At 44.0% G+C, this 5,614-nt stretch overlaps 1 non-coding gene across 1 annotated transcript; it reads right to left on the bottom strand.

Moving 5' to 3' along the window:
* Positions 1–3,497: 3,497 nt before the first annotated feature.
* trnag-ucc (transfer RNA glycine (anticodon UCC)) lies at positions 3,498–3,569 on the bottom strand. Its single transcript has one exon. It is a non-coding gene; the product is annotated as a tRNA-Gly (tRNA).
* Between the last annotated feature and the right edge of the window lie 2,045 nt (positions 3,570–5,614).

Here is a 5,614-nt window from a genome sequence, read left to right as displayed (position 1 = left end):
TAAAGGAGGCTTCCACATGCATCAAAGTTTTACTTGCACATCCACTAATATCATTTATTGTATCCGTTGCTCCCGATGTGGTCTCCTCTACATTTGGGAGACTGGGCGCCTCATAGCAGAGCGCTTTATGGAACATCTCTGGGACACCCGCACCAATCAACCACACCGCCCCGTGGCCCAACATTTCAACTCCCCCTCCCACTCTGCCAAGGACATGGAGGTCCCGGGCCTCCTTCACCGCTGCTCCCTCACCACCAGACGCCTGGAGGAAGAACGCCTCATCTTCCGCCTTGGAACACTTCAACCCCAGGGCATCAATGTGGACTTCAACAGTTTCCTCATTTCCCCTTCCCTCACCTCACCCTAGTTCTAAACTTCCAGCTCCGCACTGTCGCCATGACTTGTCTGGACTTGTCCTACCTGCCTATCTCCTTTTCCACCTATCCACTCCACCCTCTCCTCCCTGACCTATCGCCTTCATCCCCTCCCCCACTCACCCATTGTACTCTATGCCACTTTCTCCCCACACCCACCCTCCTCTAGCTTATCTCTCTGCACTTCAGGCTCACTGCCTTTATTCCTGATGAAAGACTTTTGCCCGAAACGTCGATTTCGAAGTTCCTTGGAAGCTGCCTGAACTGCTGTGCTCTTCCTGCACCATAATCCAGAATCTGTTTCCAGCATCTGCAGTCATTGTTTTTACAATCTTCAGTTAACTGTCTTGGTTGCAAAGAAAACCTCAGGAATCTCTCCAAATGCCAGGACATCTCGACCCTGGACATGGTGCAAAGCAGAGGAGTGTTAAAGAGATTTTAGGAAAATATTTTCAATTGACAGGTGGAAAAAATTTTAAAGAGGCAAACCATTTAACCGAGTTTCCAACATTGTGTATCTTCAGAAACTCTGTGAGAAGAGAAATCCAAGGAGAATGGAGAAGGGTGAACTGCCCAAATGAGCAGAGACAGTCAAGGCAGCTTCCCCTTCTTTAAGAGGACAGACCATTAACTTTGATGTTCTCGGGACATGAACTGATCTAAGACATTGAAATAATTCTCGTTCCTCTACATGTCAAATACATACATCATCTTGAATCCGGGACAATGAAAAAACTCGGGACCACACAAGGGACTAGGAGGCTCGAAGGGAGATGGTCCCAGTTGGAGGAGAGTTGGTGCTCAGTGACATGGGTGTGTCTGTCGTGGATGGGATAAGACTGTTCCCATGCCTCCATAATGAATGTTCCAGACTTTATTTTGGAAAAATAAAACTGGTAAGAGGACACTTCTCGGTCTGGGAAGGACAGACTGAAGTCTGTCACAGCCTGCTTTAGATGTTCGGGCAAGGTTTTAGGTTGGACGTTTCAGCGTATTCGACTATTAAATGAAAGGCTGGTGGTTCAAGATCTCCAAAGGCGACAGCGATCGTTGTTGTTAAAGCATCTGTTTTCTCTGCTGCAGTGTTTCTTGTTTCTAATGGGGGCAGGAAAATGTTCCTCAAACGGAAAATTTCCGTGTGAAAAAACACAAAGAACTTTCTGCAATGGTTTAAAGGTTAATGTAATGAACTGTTGCCTCTGGGAATCTGAAACAAAATCAGAAACTGCTGACAAAACTATCTGGTTTGGCAGTACCTGTGGGAGATTATTGAGTTCTGATGAAATTGTAAAATATTGTCCACGATTCTCTCTGCATGGATGCTGCCAGACCTGCTGAGTTTTGTCGTGGAAAAAGTATAGAGAATCACCAGGAGACGTAGAGAGTTCTTCATGAAGTCGGTCTGTTATTTGCAAACGAAAAACCGTGACACCGAGAAAGCAGATTCTCGAATGCTCTCGAACTTCATTGTCCATGGTTTTTTATAATATTTTGCCATGCTTTGTTTGCTTATCAGCATGTCGAAATATATTAATCAAAGTACCTCACACTCGCAACACAATAAAAGTGTGATCTTAGTTCCCATCATCTCTTTAATTGTTCATTCTACTTAACGTTATTCTCATGTGACGGTTTGATATTTAATGTCAAACTTTCGCAACAATGGTCTTTCATTCCAGACCCTACTTCATATTTTCCCGATGCCATAATTAGTTATTTATTGTCAATAATCTGAATCAGGCTGACTCTATTAACTATTATTTAGATATTTAATGCAATGTCCCAAATATTTATGTTCCCAATCGAGTCATAATGATACTTAACAGGAAGCCTAACTTTATTAACTGTAATCTAATCTCACCAACGAGACCTTTCAGCGTCAACCTTTCTTTGCTATTTGGTGTAAGAGAATCCCACTATTCTTATCTCATCCTGCATTCTACAGACCCCTTGCAACAGATCGCCAGTGGGGTTCATGCTTTAAGCCTTCCCTTGCTTTCATGCTATAAACCTTCCCTTACTTTCACGCTGTTTATTTTCCATAACAACATTTTGTCATTCTGACCAATGGCAGTCATTCCTGGCACTGGATATACTGACGTTGAAGGGTCAGCGATCAGAGAGGACTGTCCCTGTAGTTCTGCTACCGACTCTCCACCTCCCGCTCTGTTAGTAACCTCTCAGTCTCCTGGAAAATGCATTGTTCCCAATTTTGCCGGAGTCCAGACCTTTAACCTTGGCTGAGCAATGATCTGAGAAATATCATTCCCAAACGTCTCATGTCCGAGGTAATAACAATTAATAACGATGTCTATGTATCCTCCTCGAATCTGTGAAAATCATTGTTGCGGACTGTAGGAACATTTATTGACCGAAATCGAGGAGGTTTTGAACCAGATCAAACACCTATGAGTTAAAAAGATGGTCTCAGTCCCTTTTTCTTTTCTCCTGAAGGCAAATGTACGGCAATGCAATTCAATTGGTGAAACTTCCAGGCTTGAACCGAAACATAATTTTCTTCGCACTATCGTTGTAACACAAACAAAAAACAAAGTGTGGACTAACCCAACTCTATTGGAAAACTGAACGAAATGAAACATCATTTAACTACGAAACAGCCAATGTTCGAATATAGTAACATTGCATAAACCACACAAATCTGGCCTTCCTGCTACCGGAATGATATTGTGAAACTTGAACGGATGAGGAAAAGTTATAATGTGATGTTTGTAATTCTTAAGCTTCCAAATGGTTTTGAGGTGCGAATGTATTTTAACCTTGAAGAAATTTGACGCATTTGAACCTCCTTCCTGTCCACGATAGAATGTGTTGAATCTGTTCCGAATTTCTAGCGTCTTCTGTAATTATTTAAGGTTTCTGACGATAGCAATCTCTCACTTTTCCAACAAAACAAAACGAACCTTATGTTGCGAACAATATTCAAATAAGCAATGGGCAGCAGAGAGGAAAGCTTTCGAGCAACGGTGCCCGGATTGTCACGGCAATTAACAGGAACCATCGCCATGAAAACCCGAAAGCAACCTGACAAATCCATTTCGCCACAGAATGCAACGTTGGTGCTCAAGACTTTTCCTTGCAAAACCACAGGAAAAGCCACAACACTGCGATGGCCGGGAATCGAACCCAGATCAACTGCTTGGAAGGCAGCTATGCTCACCACTACACCACCACCGCTCTAGCAGCTCAATTGTCCCTTTTCCCAAGCACACACAACAAGGCCATGATAGTCACCAACTGAACTGGGGCTGAAAGCAAAACAAGAAATTGCTTGTAAAACGTCAACAGGTCTGAAAACACCAGATCAGAAGCCTTCAGCTCTTAAGAACAATCACTGGATCCAAAAGGTTCACTCCCCACAAAAACTGACGGACCTGCTGAGTTTCCCAGCAATTTTTGAGCTGTCTCTCAGATCTGTAACATATGCAGTTCTTTGTCAGATAGAAAACAAACGTTGACCCATTGAAGGGGATATTTGATCAGGTGATAGTCCTTTTCATCCACAGATATAGATGGGATGGAGCATAGGATCATAAAATTCTTACAGTGTAGAAACAGGCTATTCGGCTCATCATGCATCCCACCAAGTCTCACCCTCTACGCTATTCCTGTAACCCCGCATTTCTCATGGCTAACCATATAACCAACACTCACCTGGACACTATTGACTATTGAGCGTTGCAACTCCAGCCTAACCTGCGCATCTTTGGACTGTGCGACGAAACTGGAGCACCCGGAGGAAACTCACGCAGACACAGGGAGAATGTGCAAACTCCACCCAGACAGTCTTCAATCAGACAGGGATCTGGGTAATTGGAGAAGTTTCAAGAGGGAGTGCAGACTGGTTTGTGAATGATGGGCCGAAAGCCTGATCTCAGTGCTGTAAAGCCTCTACAGTAACGTGATTCCCTACATCCAGCATTCAACACAGTTTGCATTTTGTTTTAATCCGTCCTGTCATTGACATTATTTTGAGTGAAATGTATAGAGAGAGGTTGTTTGTGCATTCACACAGATCTGCGTTTTGATGGATCAGGAGCAACATACAAAACAACAACTGGCGGAGGGAGAATTGAATTCCCCTTCCGAATCTGCCGAGGACATGCAGTACCTGGAACTTCTCTATCACCACTCACTCACCACCCGCCGCCTTTTGGAAGAACGCCTGATCTTCCTCCTCAGGAACCTCCAACCCCAGGGCATCAATGTGGCCTTTACCATTTGCTTGATTTCCTCCTCCGACCACCTTATCCCAGTTCCATCCTGCCAGCTCGGCACCATCCTCATGGCCTGTCCCACCTGCCAATCTTCCTTCCAACCTATCCGCTCCACCATCCTCTCCAACCAATCACCTTGACCCCCACCTCCATCCATCAATTGCGCTCTCCGCTCCCTTCTCCTCAGCCCCACTCCCTCCCATTTATCTGTCCACGATGGACACTCCCAGCCTCATTCCCGATATCGGTGTTTTGCCTGAAATGTCGACTCATCTGCTCCTCGGATGCTACCTGACCTGCTGTGCTTTTCCTGCATTACTCTAATCTTGACACTGATCTCCAGCATCTGCAGTCCTCACTTTCACCTCGCATGACTGAATTCCTGCCCCTTACAGATCGAATTGGGTCTCGTGTTTTCATCATGAATTTCATTATGTTTAATATATTTTATTTTAAAAATCATCACAGTATATTGATGCCCTCATGAGCATGTAATGCATTTGGACAGAACAATGCCTCCTTTCTCTGTGAACAAATAGAATTAAAGGAATCGTTTTGGGGAATGTTTTCTCTCACAGAAACAGGAATAGGGAGTTATAATTCTCTCTGAAATAAACACAGGCCATTCAGAGGAATCTGATCAGGTCATGCAACATCTGCCGAGAGAAGGGAAAGGTTAGCTCATGTGTTATGAGAGAAGGGGAATTCAGCAGAGCGGTAGGAAGTTAGAAAAGTAATAATTACTGAACAATTGGAAGGGGGATAACTCTGAAGAAAGAATGAGAGGTCTATACAGCCTGTTTAAAATGTTCAGTCTGTTCTAGTAGTCAATCCAATCAAAGCTAGACTTAGATTTCATTTCCAGTTTCCTGTGCAATCCACATATCCCGTGACTCCCTGAGAAACCAGCAATCTGTGTCTTCCAATCTGAAATGCACTCAATGAGGGTGCATCAACAATCGTCAGGGACAGAGAATATTAAAGACTCAGAGGCCTTAGAGTTAA

Source organism: Chiloscyllium plagiosum, unplaced genomic scaffold (assembly GCF_037043375.1).
Source record: "Chiloscyllium plagiosum isolate Xiang-an unplaced genomic scaffold, Cpla_swu_hap1 HiC_scaffold_40, whole genome shotgun sequence".
Taxonomy (NCBI): domain Eukaryota; kingdom Metazoa; phylum Chordata; class Chondrichthyes; order Orectolobiformes; family Hemiscylliidae; genus Chiloscyllium; species Chiloscyllium plagiosum.
This window is presented reverse-complemented; position numbering and strand designations above follow the sequence as displayed.